This window comes from Callithrix jacchus, chromosome 18 (assembly GCF_049354715.1).
Source record: "Callithrix jacchus isolate 240 chromosome 18, calJac240_pri, whole genome shotgun sequence".
Classification (NCBI taxonomy): domain Eukaryota; kingdom Metazoa; phylum Chordata; class Mammalia; order Primates; family Cebidae; genus Callithrix; species Callithrix jacchus.
The window spans coordinates 4,396,908-4,417,170 of NC_133519.1; the positions used below are offsets into that span (position 1 = coordinate 4,396,908).

Genomic DNA, 20,263 nt, shown 5'->3' on the forward strand with positions numbered 1-20,263 from the left:
CAGTCAAGGACATTTCAGGCAAGGCCAGGCAAGGCTAGGATCTTGCAGGCAATGCTAGGCTAGGCCAGGCCCTTGCAAGCCAGACCAGGCCATGCAAGACCATTTCAGGCCAAGCAAGGCCAGTCCAAGCCATTTCATGCCATGCCAGGCCAGTCCAGGCCAAACCATTCCAGGCCAGGCCAGTCCAGGCCAATTCATTCCAGGCGAGGCCAGGCCAGACCTGGTCAGGCCTGGCCAAACCACGAAATTCCAGCCCAGGCCAGGCAAGGCCAGGCAATTCTAGGACAGACCAGGACAGACAATGCAATGCAATGCAATGCAAGGTAAGGCAAGGCAAGGAAAGAAAAGGCAAGAAACTGCAATTCCAGGCAAGACCATTTCAGGCAAAAACAGGCAAGGTAAGGCTCTTGCAGTCAAGGCTAGGCTACGCCAGGCCCTTGTTGGCCAGGTCAGGCCAGTCAAGGCCATTGTAGGCCAGACCAGGCCAGTCCAAGCCATTTCAGGCCATGCCAGGCCAGTCCAGGCCAAACCATTTCACACCAGGCCAGGCTAGACCAGAGCAGGCCAGAAAATTCCAGCCCAGTTCAGGCAAGGCCAGGAAATTATAGGACAGACCAGGACAGACAAGGCAAAGAAAGGAAAGGCAATTCCAGGCAAGGAAAGACAAAACAAGGCGGGGCAATTACAGGCAAGGCAGGGCAATTCCAGGCAAGGCAATTACAGGAAAGGCTATGAGCAGAAAGGCAAGGCAATTTCAGGCAAGGAAAGGCAAAGGAAGGCAAGGCAATTGCAGGTGAGGCCAGGCCAGGCAAGGCTATTTCAGGCCAGACCAGGTAAGGCTAGGCTCTTTCAGACGAAGCTAAAATAGGCCAGTCCAGGCCAGGCAAGGTCATTGCAGGCCAGTCCAGGCCACTCCAAGCCATTTCAGGCCATACCAGGACAGGATAGACCAAACTATTCCAGACCAGGCCAGGCCAGCAAATTTCAGCCCAGGCCAGTTAAGGCCATGCAATTCTAGGACAGGACAGGATAGGCAGTGCAAGGCAAGGCAAGGCAAGGCAAGGCAATTCCAGGCAAGTAAAGGCAATTCCACACAAGGTTAGGCAAGGCAAGGCAGGGCAGTTTCAGTGAAGGTCATTCCAGGCAGGGGAAGGCAAAGCAATTGCAGGCCAGGCCAGGTCCTTGCAGGCCATGGCAGGCCAGTCCAAGCTATTCCAGGTCAGACCAGACCAAGCCACGCCATTCAAAATCAGGCCAGGCAAGACCAGGACAGCCCAGGGCATTCCAGGCAAGGTCAGGCGAGGCCAGGTAATTCCAGCCCAGGACAGGTAAGACCAGGCAATTCTAGGCCAGGCCAGACCAGGCATTGCACGGCAAGGCAAGGAAAGGGAAGGCAAGGAAATCCCTGGAAAGGTAAGGCAAGGCAAGGCAATTCCAAGAAAGAAAAGGCAAGAAAAGTCAAGGCAAGGCAATTCCAGGCAAGGCAATTCTAGGCAAGACAAGGAAATTCAAGGCAAGGAAATTCCTGGCAAGGCAAGGCAGCATAATTCCAGACAAGGCAATTCCTGGCAAGGTAAAGCAGGGTAATTACAGGCAAGGCAATTACAGGCAAAGAAAGGCAATTGTAGGTAAACCAATTGCAGGCAAGGCCATGCTTGGCCAGACCGTTGTAGTCCAGGCCAGGCAAAGCCAGGCCAGACCATTGCAGGCCAGCCCAGGCCAGACCATTCCAAGCAAGTGCAGTCCAGTCCAGACCATTCCAGGCCATGCCAGTCCAATCCAGGCCATTCAAATCGAGGTTAGACAAGGCCAGGCAATTCCAGCCCAGGACAGGCAAGGCTAGGCAATTCCAGCCCAGGCCATACCAGGCAATGCAATTCAAGACAAGGCAAGGCAAGGCAATTTCAGGCATGGCAATTCAAGGCAAGGCAATGCAAGGCAGGGTAAATCCAGGAAAGGTAATTCCAGGCAATGCAAAGCAAGACAAGGCAGGGAAAACCAATTCTAGGCAAGGCAATTCCAAGTAAGGCAAGGCAAAACAAGGCAAGGCAATTCCAGGAAAGGCAAGGTAAGGCAATTCCATGTAAGACAATTCCAGGCAAGGCAAGACAGGGAAGGCAAGGAAATTCCAGTCAAGGCAATTCCAGGCAAGGCAAGGCAAGGCAGGGCAATTCCAGGCAAGGCAATTCTAGGCAAGGCAAGACAAGACAAGGGAAGGAGAGCAATTCCAGGAAATGCAAGGCAAGGCAAGTCAAGGGAAGGGGAGGTAATTCCAGCAAAGGCAAGGCAAGGCAAGGTAAGGCAATTCCAGGAAAGGCTGTGAAAGGCAAGTAGGGCAATTCCAGTTAAGGCAATTTTAGGAAAGGTAAGGCAAAGGAAGGCAAGGCATTTGCAGGAGAGGCTAAGCCACACAAGTTTATTTCAATCAAGGCCAGGAAAGGGTAGGCTCTTGCAGGAAAAGCTAGACCAGGCCAGGTCCTTGCAGGCCAGGACAAACTATTCCATACCAGGCCAGGACAGGCAATGCCAGGCCAGGTCATACCAAGCCAGAAAATTTCAGCCCAGGCCAGGCAAGGTCAGGCAATTCTAGGACAGGACAGAGCAGGCAATGCCAGGCAAGGGAAGGCAAGGCAAGGCAGGGTAAGGCAATGTAAGGCAATTCCAGGCAAGGGAAGACAGGCAATTTCAGGCAAAGCAGTTCCCAGCAAGGCAAGGCAAGGCAAGGTAGGGCAATTCCAGGCAAGGCAATTTCAGGAAAGTTAAGGCAAGGCAAGGCAATTCCAGGCAAGTCAATTCCAGGCAAAGCAAGGCAAGGCAATTCCAGGCAAAGCAAGGCAAGGCAAGGCAAGGCAAGGGAAGGGAAGGGAAGGGAAGGGAAGGGAAGGGAAGGGAAGGGAAGGGAAGGGAAGGGAAGGGAAGGGAAGGGAAGGGAAGGGAAGGGAAGGAGAGGCAATGGAAGGCAAGGGAATTCTAGGCAAAGTGATTCCAGAAAAGGCAATTCCAGGCACGGCCAAACAAGACAAGGCAAGGCAAGGCAATTCCAAAAAAGGCAAGGCAAGGCAATTCCAGGCAAGGCAATTTTAGAAAAGGCAAGGCAAGGCAATACCAGGCAAGGCAATTCCATGTAAGGCAATCCCAGGCAAGGCTAGGCAAGACAAGTCAAGACAAGGCAATTCCAGGCAAGGCAATTCCACGCAAGGCAAGGCAAGGCTATTCCAAACAAGGCAAGGGAAGGCAATTCGAGGCAATGCAAGGCAGGGCAAGGTAGGGCAATTCCAGCAAGGCAATTCCAGGCAAGGCAAGGCATTCAAGGCAAAACAAAATAGGACAATTCCAGGCAACACAATTTGAGGCAAGGCAAGGCAAGGCAATTCCAGGCAAGGCAAAGCAAGACAATTCCAGGCAAGGTAAATCCAAGCAAGGCAATTTCAGGCAGGACAAGACAAGGAAGGCAAGGCAATCCCAGGCAAGGCAATTCCATGCAAGGCAAAATAGGGCAATTCCACTCAAGGCACTTTTAGGCAAGGTTAGGAACGGTAAGCTAAAGCAATTCCAGGCAAAGCAAGGCAATGAAAGGCAAGAAAATCCCACGCAAGGCAATTCCAGGCAGTCCAAAAGAAAAACAAGGTAAGGCAACTCCTGGCAAGGCAATTCGAGGCAATGAAAGGCAAGGCAAGACAGGGAAGTTCCAGGCAAGGCAAGGCAAGGCAGGGCAATTCCAAGAAAGACAATTCCAGGCAAGGCAAAACAAAGCTGGGCAAGGCAATTCCCGGCAAGGCAAGGCAATTTCAGGAAATGAAAGGAAATGGAAGGAAAGGAAAAGAAATTAAAGGAAAGGAAAGGAAAGGGAAGGGAAGGGAAGGGAAGGGAAGGGAAGGGAAGGGAAGGGAAGGGAAGGGAAGGGAAGGAAGGGAAGGGAAGGGAAGGGAAGGGAAGGGAAGGGAAGGAAAGGAATTCCAGGCAAGGCAATTTTACTTAACGGAAGTCAAGTCAAGTCAAGTCAAGTAAATTCCAGACAAGGCAATTCCACGCAAGGCAAGGAAAGGCAATTCCAGGCAAGGCAAGGCAATTCCAGGCAATGCAAGGTAAGGCAAGGTAAGGCAATTCCAGCAAGGCAATTACAGGCAAGGCAAGGCAGGAAATTCCAGGCAATGCAAGGCAAAATAGGGCAATTCCAGTCAAGGCAATTCAAGGTAACGCAAGGCAAGGCAAGGCGGAGCAATTCCAGAAAAAGTAATTCCAGAAAAGGCAAGGAAAGGCAATTCCAGGCAAGGTAAGGCAATTCAACAGAAGGCAATTTTGGACAAGGCAATTTCAGGCAAGGCAAGGCAAGGCAATTCCAGGCAAGGTAAATCCAGGCAAGGCAATTTCATGCAAGGCAATTCTAGGCAAGGCAATACAATAAAGGCAAGGCAAGGCAATTCAAGGTAAGGCATCGAAAGGCAGGACAATTTCAGGCAAGGCAAGACTGGGAAGGCAAGGCAATTTCAGCCAAGGCAATTCCAGACAGTGCAAGGCAAGGCAAGAAAAGGCAATTCCAGGAAAGGAAATTGCCTTGTCTGGGATTGCCTTGCCTTGCCTTGCCTGGAATTGCCTTGCCCAAAATGGCCTTTCGTTGAATTGCCTTGCCTTGCCTGGAATTGCGTTGACCAAAATTGCCTTCCGTTGAATTGCCTTGCCTTTCCTGGAATGTAATTCCAGTCAGGGCAAGGCAAGGCAAGGCAAGACAATTCCAGGCAAAACAAGGCAAGGCAGGGCAATTCTAGGCAAGGCAATTCCAGGCAAGGCATGGCAAGAGAAGAAGAGGCAATTTCAGGAAAGGCAAGACAAGGCAAGATAGGGCAATTCCAGGCAAGGCAATTACAGGAAAGGCTACGAAAGGCAAGGCAGGGCAATTTCAGTCAAGGCAGTTTTAGGCAAGGCAAGGCAAGGGAAATTCTAAGCAAGACAATTCTAGGCAAGGCAAAACAAAGCCGGGCAAGGCAACTCCCAGCAAGGCAATGCAAGGCAAGACTAGGCAATTGCAGGTGATGCCAGGCCAGGCAAGACCATTTCAGGCAAGACCAGGCAAGGCTAGGCTCTTGCAGGCAAGGCTAGGCTAGGCCAGGTCCTTGCAGTCCAGGCCAGGTTAAACTATTCCAGACCAGGCAAGTCCAGACCATTCTAGGCCAGGTCATGCCAGGCCATGAAATTCCAATCCAGGCCAGGCAAGGCCAGGCAATTCTAGCACAGAACAGGACAGGAAAGGCAAGGCAAGGCAAGGCAAGGCAAGGAAAGGCAAGGTAAGGCAAGGCAAAGCAATTCCAGGCAAGGCCAGACAAGCCAATTCTAGGCAAGGCAATTCCACACAAGGCAAGGCAGGGCAGTTCCAGTCAAGGCGATTTCAGGCAAGACAAGGGAAGGGAAGGTAAAGCAATTGCAGGCCAGGCAGGGAAAGGCAAGGCGAGGCAAGACAAGGTAATTGCAGTCAAGGCAATTCCAGGAATGGCGATTCCAGGAAAGGCAATGCAAGACAAGGCAGGTAAAGGCAATTCCAGAGAAAACAATTCCAGGTAAGGCAAGGCAAGGGAATTCCAGGCAAGGCAAGGCACGGCAGGCCAATTCCGAGCAAGGCAATTTCAGGCAAGGCGAGGCGAGGCGAGGCGAGGCGAGGCGAGGCGAGGCGAGGCGAGGCGAGGCGAGGCGAGGCGAGGCGAGGCGAGGCGAGGCGAGGCGAGGCGAGGCGAGGCGAGGCAAGATGAGGCAATGCAAGGCAAGGCAATTCTAGGAAGACAATTACAAAAAAGGCAAGACAAGAAAGGCAAAGCAATTCCACACAAGAAAATTTCAGGCAGGACAAGGCAATGCAAAGCAAGGCAATTCCAGGCAGGGCAATTCCAGGCAAGGCAAGGCAAGGGAAGAAGAGGCAATGCAAGGCAAGACCACTCTAGGCAAGGCAATTCCAGGAAAGGCAATTCCAGGCAAGGCAATTCCAGGTAAGGTAAGGCAGGGCAAGGCAAAGCAAGGCAATTCCAGGAAAGGCAGGGCAAGGCAATTCCATGCAAGGCGATTTCAGGCAAGGCAAGACAAGGAAGACAAGGCAATTCCAGATAAGTCAAGGCAAGGCAAAGCAGGGCAATTCCAGGCAAGACAAGGCAATTCTGGGCAAGGCAAAACAAGACAAGGCAATTCTAGACAAGGCAAGGAAATTACATGCAAGGCAAGGCAAGGCAAGGAAGTGCAATTCCAAGCAAGGCAAGGCAAGGCAGGGCAATTTCAGGCCACTCAATTCAAGTAAATGCAAGGCAGGGCAAGGCAGGAAAATTTCAGGCACGCCAAGGCAAGGTAGGGCATTTCCAGGCAAGGCTATAATAGGAAAGGATATGCAAGGCAAGGCAGGACAATTTCAGTAAAGGGAGTTTCAGGCAAGGCAAGGGAAGGCAAGGCAATTACAGGCAAGACCAGGCCAGGCAAGACCAGGCCAGGCAAGACCATCTTAGGTCAGGCCAGCCAGGCCATACCAAACCATTTCAGGCCATGCCAGGCCAGTCCAGGCCAAACAATTCCAGGCCAGGCCAGACCAGGACATTCTAGGCCAGGCCAGGCCAGTCCAGGCCAAATCATTCTAGGCCATGACAGCCCAGGACAGGAAATAACAGTCCAGGCCAGGCAAGGCCAGGTAATTCTAGGACAAACCAGGACAGGAAATGCAAGGCAAGGAAAGTGAAGGCACAGCAATTCTAGGCAAGGCAAGGGAAGGCAATTTCAGGCAAAGCAATTCCAGAAAAGGAAAAAGACAAGACAAGTCAAGGTAAGGCAATTCCAGGCAAGGCAAGGCAAGGCAAGGCCGGGCAAGGCAATTCCAGGCAAGTCACAGCAAGGAAATTCCACACAAGGCAAGACAAGGAAAGGCATGGAAAGGCAAATCCAGGTCAGACAATTCCAGGCAAAACAAGGCAAGGCAAGGCAATTCCAGAAATTGCAATTCCAGGCAAGGAAGGCAAAGCAAGGCAAGGCAATTCCAGGAATGGCAATTCCAGGGAAGACAAGGCAAGACAAGGCAGGGAAAGGCAATTCCAGGGAAGGCAATTCCAGGTAAAACAAGGCAAGGCAATTACAGGCAAGGCAATTTCAGGCAATTCCAGAAAAGGCAATTCTAGGCAAGGAAAGGTAAGACCAGGCAAGACAAGGCAATTTCAGGCTCGAAAATTCCAGGCAAGACAAGGCAATTCCAGGCAAGGCAAGGCAAAGGAAGGCAGGGCAATTCCATGCAAGGCAATTTGAGGCAATGCAAGGCAAAGCAACACAGGGCAATTCCAGGCAAGGCAAGGCATGGTAGGGCAATTCCAGGCGAGAGAAGGCAAGGCAATTGCAAGCAAGGATCGACCAGGCAAGGCAAGACAGGGCAATTTTAGGCAAAACAAGGCAAGGCAGGGTAATTCCAGGCACGTCAATTCTAGGCAAGGCAAGGCAATTCTAGGCAAGGCAAGGCTATTCCAGGCAAAACAATTCCAGGCAATGCAAGGCAATTCTAGGCAAGGCAATTCCAGCCAAGTCAATGCAATTCCATGCAAGGCAATTCCAGATAAGGCAAGGCAAGGCAATTTTAGGCAAGGCAATTCCAAGGAAGGCAATTCTAGGCAAGGGAATTCCAGCCAAGTCAAGGCAATGCAGGGCAAGGCAATTCCAGGAAATGCAATTCCAGGCAAGGCAAGACAATGCAAATCCGTGGAAGGCAATTCCAGGTAAGGCAACGCAAGGCAATTTCAGGCAAGGAAATTTCAGGCAAGGGAAGGCAATTTCAAGAAAGGCAAAGCAAGGCAAGAAAAGGCAATTCCAAGCAAGGCTACCAAGGCAAGGCAAGGAAGGTCAATTCCAGGCATGGCAGGGCAATTCCAGGCGAGGAAATTTTAGGCAATGCAAGGCAAGGCAGGGGAAAAGAATTCCAGGAAAAATAAGTGAAGTCAAGGCAAGGTCAGGCAATATCAGACAAGGCAATTCCAGGCAAGCCAAGGCAAGGCAATGCATGGCAATTCTAGGTAAGGCAATTCCAGGCAAGGCAAAGCAAGGCAATGCAAAGCAATTCTAGGTAAGCAAGGCAATTCCAGGCCAGGTAATTCCGGAGAGCACATGGCAAGGCTAGGCAAGGCAATTCCAGGACAGCAAGGCAAGGCAAGGCAAGACAATTCCAGGCTGGGCAAGAAAAGGCAAGGCAAGGAAATCCCAGGCAATTCCAGGTTAGGCAAGTCAAGGCAAGGGAAGGCATGGAAATTCCAGGCTGGAAAAAACAAGCCATGGCAAGGCAATCCCAGACAATCCCAGACCAGGCAAGGCAAGCCAAGGCATAACAAGTCAAGGCAAGGTAAGGCAATACCAGGCCAGAAAAAGCAAGGCAAGGCAATGCAAGGTAATTCCAGGCCAGGCAATGCAAAGCAAGGCAAGGCAATTCCATGCCAGGCAAGTCAAGGCAAGGCAAGGGAATTTCAGGCAATTTCAGGCTAGGCAAGTCCAGGCTAAGCAATGCAAGTCAATTTCAGGCGAGGCAAGGCAAGGCAATTCCAACAAGGCAAGGAAAGGCAAGACAATTCATGGCAAGGCAAGGCAAGGATATTCCAGGCCTGGCAGTTCAATGCAAGGCAAGGCAAAGCAAGGCAAGGCAAGGCATGGCATGGCAAGGCATGGCAATTCATTTCCAGACCAGGCCAGGCAAGGCAAGGCAATTTTAGGCCAGGCAAGGCAAGAGAATTCCAGATCAGGCTAGGCAAGGCAAGGCAAGGCAAGGCAAATCAATTGCAGACCAGGCCAGGCAAGGCAAGGAAAAGCACTTCTCCAATTTTTCTCCCTCACTGGTGTTTTACTGGATGAAAAGCCATATAATGATGGGAGGGAAGGTCACAGAGGTGGTCCGTGGTGGACCTGGATTTGCATGCATCATTGCACTTACTGTCTTCTGCAGTCTTGAGTTTTGAGGCTGCTTGGGCCTGAGTTCCCTTATTTCCCCAAGGCAGGACTGGATGAGGCTTCTCAAAGTATGCCCATGTCACTTTCCATAACATAAGTGTCTGTCCAAAGCCCATTTAGACTTATCCCTCCATGACTATACTCAGACAGGGAGGAGGCTTCTACCCACCTGTTCTGTACCTAACTCAGTGGTGAAGTACAGGATGCAGGGGCTCGATAAATATGTGTTGATTGAACAAAAGAATGTATAAATGAAGGAAAAAATGGTCAGTTATGCTTGGAAAGTAGTGGCAGTCTCAGACCCACCTTAGCACTGGTGCCAGCTGCCTGGGATTAGCATCTCAAAACCCGGAAGGCTTATTTCCCCACAGAAATCAATACAAGAGAAACCATCAATAATTGCATTTCCCTATGTATTTCCTTGTGGCTAGCCTTGCACCCTAGCTAGGCTGTATGTAGGTTTCCCATGACTGCCAGCCTGGAGGAACACCCATAGGAAAGACAGCAGCAACATAAGAGTTGGCCAGGGTGAATGTTAACACATAAGTTTACAGACAGGATGTGTGTTTCATTAGTCTTTTTTCCTGAGTGTTCGCGGTTTTGACTTGTGGTTGTAGAATAAGTGCTCAGTTAACCCCCTTTATCTTCTGCTTGCCAGAAGCCACTTTCATCATGCCAATCTTCCAAAGTCCACAAAGTTGTGTTCTTTGTGCCAGGCACTGTGCCAGTGGTTCACAAGTATCCCCTCATCCCATGCTCACAACAGCTCACAAGGTTGGCAGGATGAACCTGCTTTTGAGAGGCTGGGTCATTGGCCCAATGCCTCACAGATAGTGAGTGCCAAGCTGACAATGAGAGCAGGCTGTGCTTATAAGTTTAAAGACCATTTTCTCTCTCAGGCACTCAGTAGTGTTCACTGAGTGCACTGACTTGAATCTTTCATTTCTTCCTCTTAACCTTCACCTTCTGGGTAGAGAATAGTGACCTATTGGAGGTGTCTCTTATTGATTGTTTGAGAAAGAGCTTCATTCTGTCTCCCAGGCTGGAGTGCCATGGCATGATCTTGGCTCACTGCAACCACCACCTTCCAAGTTCCAGCAGTTCTTGTGCCTCAGCCACCAGAGTCACTGGGACTACAGGTACCCACCACCACACCCAGCTAATTTATGTTTTGTTTTGTTTTGTTTTGAGATGGAGAGTCACTGTTGCTGAGGCTGGAGAGCAGTGGTGTGATCTCAGCTCAAGGCAACCTCCCCGGTTCGAGTGATTCTCCTACCTTAGCCTCCCAAGGAGCTGGGACTACAGGTCTGCACCATGACACTGAGCTGATTTTTGTTATTTTTAGTAGAGATGGGTTTTCACAATGTTTACTGGGCTGATCTGGAACTCCTGACCTCAGGTGATATGCCTGCCTCAGCCTCCCAAAGTGCTGAAATTACAGGTGTGAGCCAAGATGCCCAGCCAATTTATTTATTTTATTCATTTTTTTGAGACAGGGTCTCACTCCTTTGCCCACATTGGATTGCAGTGGCATGACCTTAGCTCACTGCAACCTCCACTTCCCAGGCTCAAGGAATTCTCCTGTCTCAGCTTCCCAAGTAGCTGGGATTACAGACATGCACCACCATGCCCAGCTAATTTTTGTATTTTTAGTAGAGACAGGGTTTCATCATGTTGGCCAGGCTGATTGCAAATTACTGACCTCAAATGATCCACCTACCTCAGTTTTCCAAAGTGCTGGCATTACAAGCATGAGCCACTATGCCAGGCCAATTTTTTTATTTTTTATTTTTGGAGAAACAGGGTTTCACCATGTTGGCCAGGCTGGTCTTGAACTCCTGCTCTGCCCACCTCGGCTTCCCAAAGTGCTGGAATTACAGGCATGAACCACTGCACACTTGTCTTTTTTTATTTAAAGAGACAAGACCGCAGTGATTAAGATCTTATATTCTGGAGCAAAACTTCATCATGCAAGTGCCAGCTCTGAGAGACCTTGGGCCACTTCCCCAACCTCCCTGAATCTTAGTTTTTTCAGCAGTACGGTTGGGATGAGGGTGCTTGGCTCATAGGATTGTTGTCAAGATCAAATGAGATATGTGTACAAAGTGCTTACCATGATGCCTGCACAAAAGAGGAGCTCAATAAACATCAACTGTTGTCACCTTCATTGTCATGACAATCCCCCTCTGCTTTCTGCAGTATGCCTCATGTAATGCCATTCACAGGCAGGTAGCTCACAGATAATGTTCTGATCCTGCTGTTTTAAAAGAATGAGCAGTGGCACCATGCCTGTAATCCTAGCACTTTGGGAGGCTGAGGGAGGCGAATCAGTTAGGCCCAGGAGTTCAAGACTAGACTGGGCAACACAGCAAAACCCTGTCTCTACAAAAAATACAAAACAGCAAGGTGTGGTGGCGCATGCCTCTAGTCCCAGCTACTGGGGAGGATGAGGTGAGAGAATCTCTTGAGCCAAGAGATGAACACTGCACTGAGCCCTAAGCATGCCACTGCACAACAGAGTGAGACCCTGTCTCAAAAAAAAAAAATGGAGGATTTGAAATTAGGGATGACTGTTGGAAAGGAATTTGTTAGCCAAGGTATGTCTTAGTAATAGCTAAGGAAGACCCCAAACACTTTTTTTTGCTTTATTTCAAATGTTATACATTTTTATATTGAAACTAAATTATAAGGGAAAAAATGTCTACTCTTTCTTCCCCTAAACAAATTAACGTTTTCATTCGTCTTACTTTTCAATCCTTTCATTTGTTTGGCAAACTTCTATTTTCAAATTAATTTTTATCAAGTTATGTATTGTGATTCTCCTTTAACTCCTTTAAAAATTGTACTGAGATGTTTAAAACAAAAAACAGCAGATGCCTGCGCCACCCCAAACCTGCTCCCCAAATATGATTCCTTTACTTTTTCTGACATTTACTTCCATATTTCTAAACATTCTGTGATATTGTTAATTCATGATTTGTTAATTTCAGATATTATGTATTGACTTCCAATAGATGAAAATTACATTATATTTCTGCCACCACTTCTCTCTTTTATTATAGTTAAATCATGATATTAGTTAAATGATAGGCAGCATTTATATTATTATAACAAGTAAGCATCTTCACTGCTGAGGCAAGTAAGTGTACTTTTTTTTGAGACAGGGTCTCTAACTGTTGCCCAGGTGGAGTGTAATGGCATGATCTCAGCTCACTGCAACCTCTACCTCCAGTCACACACAGGGATCAGTCAGGCCACGCTGTCAGTTAGGTGACACTGACCCCACACTGCAGTGTCTTTCAGCAGCACAGGGTGGATTTCTCTGCCATGTTATGCATCCCACCTGAGTCATCCAAGACTGCTCCTTGTGCACTTCACTCCATGCTCTCTCTGCTCCTGGAAGAGGGGAAAGAGAACATGGTGAACCACACCCTGGCTCTATTTTTTTTGATACAGACTCTCTCTGTCGCCCAGGCTGGATTGTAGTGACACGATCTTGACTCACTGCAACCTCTGCCTCCTGAGTTCATGTAGTTCTCCTGCCTCAGTCTCCTGAGTGGGATTACAAGTGCCCACCACCACCCCTGACTAATTTTTTGTATTTTAGGTAGAGACGGGGTTTCACTATGTTGACCAGACTGTTCTCGAACTCCTGACCTCGTGATCCACCCATCTTGGCCTCCCAAAATGCTAGAATTAAAGGCATGAGCAACCGCACCAGGTCAGCAATGTATTTTACGTATTTTTTTCTGATACAAACCCCTCCCCTCCTGCCCTAGAGATAATAATTGTTTTAATTTTTCACTTGTATATTTTTTCTTTTTTTTTAAGATGGGGTTTTACCATGTTAGTCAGGCTGGTCTTGAACTCCCAGGTGATCTGCCCACCTTGACCTCCAAAGTGCTTGGATTACAGACATGAGCCACCACACCTGGCCTACTTGTATAATTTTTCATGTAGTTCGTCTTTTTTTTGAGACAGAGTTTTGTTTTTGTTACCCAGGCTGGAGTTCAATGGCATGATCTCGGCTCACTGCAACCTCCACCTCCTGGGTTCAGGCAATTCTTCTGCCTCAGCCTCCTGAGTAGCTGGGATTACAGGCACGTGCCACCATGCCCAGCTAAATTTTTTTTGTGTTTTTAGTAGAGACGGGGTTTCACCATGTTGACCAGGAAGGTCTCTATCTCTTGACCTCGTGATCCACCTGCCTCGGCCTCCCAAAGTGCTGGGATTACAGGTGTGAGCCACCGCGCCTGGCCCATAGTTAGTCTTAGTTGTTTTCTATCGCACTTGTTGTATCATTTCCCCTGCCAAAGCGTCAGATATTCCAACAATTTCATCCCCCCTTTCCCCAGAGAACTTCCTCCTAGAGCCCTCTGTTCTCCAGCCCCAACCAGGTTTGTGCTGTCTAGACCTGTGTCTAGACAAGAACAGATATCCTGTCATGGTCAAATCTCTCAGGTTCTGGATGCTGTGTCTTCTTCCTCAAGGTTTACTCCCTCATTTTGCTGCAGCACATCCTCCTGTAATTTCCTAAGAATATGTATGAAAATTGATATAGACACACACATACACACACACACATCATGTATGTTCCTGATTGACATACATATGTACATCTACATATATATCAGGAATATACATGTTAAGTCTTTTCGTGTCAAATATCTTTATTCTACCCTCATAACTTTTTTTGATAATTTGGCTGCATATGAAAAGTCCGTGTTAAAGATAATTTTCCCTCAGAATTTTGAAAGCGTTGCATTCTAGCAAATGGTACATATGCTAAGTAAATCAATGTTATTACATTTCTTATCTGTTTATATGACACTTATTTTTTTTCTCTCTGGAAACTTTTAGGAACTTCTTTTTATTCCTGGTGTTATAACAGTTTTAAAATTTTGGGCCTTGGTCTGCTCTCCTTGCTCATTTTTAATTCTGTACCTTTTAGTAGACAACTGAAGTAAAGAGGAGAGCAAGAGACTTTTAAATATTTTGCTATTAAAAAAATTGTGAAAAGTTTCTATCAGATGGGGAGACTGCAGAAAAGGCTTCTCTTGGCTTCCAAGGAGGTGTAGCAGGTGTGAGCAATACTAGTGCCCTGTGCCTTTCACACAGGGTTTGTATCTTCCTTTTATTGCTGATATTACAAGAGTTTCAGAATTTGGGATCTTCGTTACTGTTTTTGTGCAGACCATTTAGTACCCTTTTTAATTCAGCAATGTGATACTGTGAAATATGTATTTGATTTTCAACCCCTTTTTCTGGCATAGAAACTCCTAAAATCCTTAGAACCTCCAAAATGGTATGTTTTATATACTAATGATTCATTGATGGCTGGCAGCCTCTAGGCAGCTTCAGGATGGGGGCTGGTCACAGAAAAGACCAAGGTAGGATTAGAGGGCTGGGATGTTCAGCCCCACTCCTCTCCCCCTCACATCTGTGAAGGGGAGAGGGGACTGAAGATTAAGTTGATCATCAACAGCCAGTGATTTAATTAGTTATGCTCATGTGCAGCCTCCATTAAAAACTCAAAAGAACCTGGTTCAGAGAGCTTCCAGGTAGTGGAACATGTGGAGGTTCCTGGAGGAGGAAGCACCTGGGAAGGAGGACACACCTGGGTGCACCTGAGAAAGGCCTGGAAGCTGTGTACTCCTTCCTCTGTACCTCACCCTCTGCATTTTTTCTTCAGTATTATTTGTGATATCCTTAAAATAAACTGGTAATTGTGTTTCCCTGAGTTCTCTGAGCAGCTCTAGCAAGTTAATTGAACTGAAAGAGAGAAGCATGAGAACCTCAAATTGAAACCAGTTGGTCTTAGACGTGCTATAGGCCTGGACTTACGACTGGTGTCTAGAGGGTGGGCAGTCTTGGGGACTGAGCACTGAACCTGTGGGATCTGATGCTATCTCTAAATAGTGTCAGAATTAAATTGGAGAACACCCAGCTGTTGCCTGCTGCAGAATTGATTGCTAGCTTGGTGGTGGGAAGAAACCACCCCCACAACATGTAGTCACAGAAGTCTTCTGTGTTGATTGTTGTGGTGTTGTGAGGGCAGAAGAGTTTCTCTACAATCTCAGGGAATATGTGTCCTTCATTTCCAGAATACTTTCTTTCTTTATTTCCTTTTTTAAAAAACAATTTATTCCTTCTATTTTTTCATCAGTCTCCTATAAATCTAGTCAATCATATTTTGTTTCCCAAATTGAGTTTCTAATAGTCATACATTTTCTCCTTTTTCTCTTTGCTCTACTTTCAGAGAAATGTCCTTCCTTTCATAGACAAATCCTTCTATTGAATTTTTATTCAATAGAACTTCATCTATTGAGTTTCAAGGTTCAGTATTCATTCTCTGCCTGCTTGTTTGTCCACGGTGTCCTGCCCCATGTTATAGATGCAGTGTCGTATATCTTTGGGGCTATAATCCTTTTACTTGTTCGGGGTTTTTTGTTTGTTTGTTTTATAGTTTTAACAAAGGATTTTATTTGTTGCTAAAAAGTAGAATCCAGAAAATAGCAACCCACTGCAGGAAGGGTTCTCTAATATAACATTTTCAGTCATTCTCTCTTCTCTTCACATGGTGTACACTTTCATGTACACATAATCAGAAAGCAGACTGATGCATGCAAACCCTGTGTGAAAGGCACATGGCACTAGTATTGCTCACACCTGCTACACCTCCTTGCAAGGCAAGGGAAGCCTTTTCTGCAGTCTCTCCATTTTGATAGAAACTTTTCATAATTTTTTATAGCAAAATATGTAAAGGTCTCTTCCCCTGCTATTCATTTCAGTTATCTACTAGAAACGTACAGAATTAAAAAGCTTTTTTCCCAGCTGTGATCAAAACACAGAATATTAAAGAGCATCTGGGTTAATCTAAGTTCCTGGGTTTCATACTTCAATATTTACATCGAAGTTGAACCTCGACTTCTGCAGCTCTTCAAAATGGGTAACAGAAAGGAGGATGTGATAGGACAATTTAAAAAAATTGATAGTCATTTTCTGATGGAGTTAAGAAAACATTTTCAATCATCAACCAAAATGACCTCATTGGTCACAGGCCGTGTGGAGGTCCAACAAGAGTTGAGTTTTAAATACAGAACATATTTCAAAGAGAACGAGTAAAGAGTGCTGGTTTATGAACAGAATTGAGTGCTGGTGAAAGTGGAGAGTAAAGAATTCCAAGAAACTTTTAGTGACATTTTCATTTAATAACAAGTAGTATAGCAACCTAAAAACCTTGGCTGTGATGACACCAGAAATTTTTTTATGGAACTGCTGCAGGCAAACATGATTGGCAACTGACATCCTCTGGCTCTCACCACCAACTCTTCCAAGAGACTTAGGACTGGAGAGTGTAGTGGAGGTATTTCTTGCTAGATGGGAGCTCTTTGGTGAAGACTCCTTTTGTGAGAAGTCTTTTGGCTTTCTCTTCAGGGATGGTTGGAAGGACCATCACACTATCCCCATCCTTCCGGTAAACTGGGGTGGCAATGCTCTTTTCTGCTGTCAACTGGAGAGAGATGAATACCCTGAGAATGTCATCAAAGTTCCTGCCAGTGGTAGCTGGGTAGAGAATAGAGAATTTCAGCTTCTTATCAGGACTGAAAACAAACACCACCACACAAGTTGTCACAGGCATGCCCTTTTCATCCTTCTCTGCTGGATCCAGCATGCCCAACAGGATGGCAAGGTCCTGATTCTTATCATCAATGATGGGAAAAGGTGACTTCTCTGGGCTCTTCACCATTGGAAGAATTGGTGACCTTGCTCCAGGCAAGGCCTTCCTCAACACTGTCTATTGAAAGGGGAATCAGCTTGACATTCCCCTTGGCAAATTCTGGTGCCAGCTTTTCAGCTCTGCCAAGCTCTGTGCTGCACACTGGGATAAAGTCCCAAGGGTGGGAAAGAGAATGTCCCATGAGTGTCCGAGAAAGTTCCTAGAAACGGATCAGCCAACGGTGTTATTGGCCTCAAAGTTGGGAGCCACGTCCCCAAGAAACAGACCTCTGAGCATGGCAGTGGCGGTGATGAGGAGGCACCACTTGGACAGCAACCAACTAGGGGGTTCTCATGAAGAAGGACTACGTGTTTTAATCATGTTAACAGCATTGCTATTTCCCTTTTTTCTAGGACCATTTTTTAATTGTTTTGATTTGTTTTTTTCATTTTTAATAATTTTTTAATAAAGACGGGGTTTCACCATGTTAGTCAGGCTGGTCTCAAACTCCTGACCTCAGATGATTCACCCACCTCAGCCTCCCAAAGTGCTGAGATTACAGGCATGAGCCACTGCACCAGATCAACACATTTTTTTTTTGAGATGGAGTCTCACTCTGTCACCCAGGCTGGAGTGCAGTGGTGCAATCTCGGCTCACTGCAACCTTCACTTTCGGGGTTCAAGTGATTCTCCTTCCTCAGCCTCCCAGGCAGCTGGGACTACAGATTCATGCCACTATCCCTGGCTAATAATTTTCTGTATTTTTAGTAGAGACTGAGTTTCACTATGTAAGCCAGGATGGTTTCGATCTCCTGACCTCATGATCTGCACCCCCTCAGCCTCTCAAAGTACTGAGATTACAAGCGTGAGCCACCGTGCTCAGCCACAACACCCTTCTTTACAGGAACTGTGCTGCTGGGCCCAAGTTGAAAAGGGCTTTTAAAAATTTGTTCATATCTCTTCTCCACTGAGTTTGACTCTTTGATCCTTGAGAATTTACCAAAAAAAATATTTTCAGAATTTTTATATTGTTTGGAGAGTTGGAGAAAATGTGTGTACATGGTCAATGCGCTATTAGCTCTAATAGAATCTTAATTCTGTATTTCACTTACATGCATATTTTTCAGTTTTACTTAAAGCTTCTTCTTTGTCATCTCTCATGCCATCCCCTTTGCTTCTGTTCCCTTTGCCCCGAGCAAACTGTGTTAACACCTGATACACACCTGTTCACGTTTCTCTTCTCATTCAGTCACACTCATATATATATATATATTCAGGGAGGTCTTTTTCATACCTTCTTTCCATAGTAAATGGAATCATACTCGCTGGGCGCAGTGGCTCACACCTGTAATCCCAGCACTTTGGGAGGCCAAGGTGGGCGGATGACAAGGTCAAAAAATCGAGACCATCTTTGCCAACATGGTGAAACCCCGTCTCTACTAAAATACAAAAATTAGCTTGGCATGGTGGTGCATGCCTGTGGTTTCAGCTACTTGGGAGGCTGAGGCAGGAGAATTACTTGAACCTGGGAGGCAGATGTTGCAGTGAACAGAGGTCATGCCACTGCACTCTAGCCTGGTGCCTGGTGACACAGCAAGACTCCGTCTCAAAACAAAGAAAAAAAATGGATTCATACTATAAAAAGTTGTGTGCAATTTCTTTTCCTCACTCATCAACACATTCTGGCCATCTGCAGGCCAACAGAAAGATGGGTCTATGAAACTAATTCTCATTCTTTTTAATATTTGCATAACATTCCATAGTAGACAGCAATCATCTATTCAACCATTTCTAGTTTGATAGACGTTTAGATTTAAACTAGATCTCACCTTATTTAGCCATTCTCTCTTGATGAACATTCAGAACCCCAGAAAAAGAGGGAAAGCTATCCATTTTTTTAAAGCTTGCACAAACTTAATTCTAAAACTTGATAAATCTTACACAGAAAGAAAAACTATGGCCCAATCTCATTTATGAATATAAATTCGTGCAATTCTAAATAAAATATCAGCAAATGTAATCTACCAGAATATCAAAAGAATGACCTCATGGTACATTAATAAACCTAGTTTGTTAATCCATGCTGGAGAGATGAGATCTATGATAAGGTTCAGGGCTGTTTTGAATAAACACTATAAACATAATAATAATCTAAGAAAAAGACTTACATGCTACCACAACTATCAGAAACAAAGACCAAAACCACTATTCCATGGGGCATGCCAATCTATTTCCCTCTATCTCAGGAATGAGAGGAGGGCAACCACCTGTGGCACTGGGAATCAGCTGACTGTGTTCTCAAACCCTTTCACTATCCTCTTGGTCTTTATGAAGCCAAGAGCTTTTCATCATGGGTGCATCGTGAAGGTTTTTGAAGTTTCTGTTTGTTTGTTTTGTTTTGTTTTGATACAAAGTCTCTCCCAGTTTCCAGGCTGGAGTGCAGTGGTGCAACTTTGGCTCACTGCAACATCTGCCTCCTGGGTTCAAGCGATTCTCCTGCCTCAGCCTCCCAGGTAGCTGGAACCACAGGTGCATGCCACCATGCCCAGCTAATTTTTCTATTTTTAGTAGACACGGGGCTTCACCATGTTGGCCAGGATGGTCGATCTCTTGACCTCGTGATCTGCCCACCTTGGCCTCCCATAGTTCTGGGATTACAGGAGTAAGCCACTGCACCCAGCCCCTGCAGTGTTTTTGAAGTAATTCTTAGTGGCTGGTAGAAAGTTACTCTAAATGGTGTATCTGTTTGCCTTCTCTGGAAAAGCTCCCCATCTCAAAATGAAAGAACTTCTTTCTTATCCTCCACATTCTAGGAATTGTAAGAGAGAGGAGAAACGAGAGGCTTAAGGGGAGTTAATCTCCTCGTCATTCAGGAAAGAGTGGCATTTATTAGTGCAGGCCTAGGCAGTCAGATGCATTTTGCTGGGAACATGTGAGGAGTGCCTGGTGGAACCGTAGTGCTATCCTGGGACCTCTGGGGAGAATTAATCACAGGAGCTGAACAGGGTTGGGAGCACTTATAAACTGGGGTCCCGGAGAGGGAGGATCCAGGTGCAGTAGCTCATTAAGAGCCAATCCCGGGCATGTGTGGATGTCATCTTGCATCCACCCTGTGAATGAATCCTGGTGGCACGGGCTTTTCTCTGCTCCCTCTCAAGAGAGAGGAGGGTACCAGCTCCGGCACCCTACTCACACCAGTCAGTGTTGTCCTTGAGATTTCCGGTCTGCCTCAGCATCTGACTTTCCTCCCTGGGATGCATTTGGTCTGTTTTGCCAGTTAGAGAACTGGAGACACCTGAGCCTAAGCACCTTATGGGGCCTGCCATGGCTGCGCTGCCAGGACTGAATGAGTGGGGGCCTCTGCTGGCCCTAAGAGTAGCTTCCATTTATTAAGCTCTTACTCTATGCCAGACTCTGTAGGAGGAGGCCATTAGTCACAGAGCAGCCCTTTTGTGCCAGACACGGGGCACAGTTTGCCTTGTTTCACAGGAAGTGAGATGGTTCTAGGCATAGTGATTCTTTGGTGCTTCTAGGGAGCTGCCTGTCTGGTAGTACTCATTTCATTGTGTAGTCCATGACTGTGTTCCCATTGTTTCAAAGGTT

General features: G+C 46.7%; 1 pseudogene; it reads right to left on the bottom strand.

Moving 5' to 3' along the window:
* Positions 1–16,282: 16,282 nt before the first annotated feature.
* On the bottom strand, positions 16,283–16,957 carry LOC128930958 (peroxiredoxin-6 pseudogene; annotated as a pseudogene).
* Positions 16,958–20,263: the final 3,306 nt, after the last annotated feature.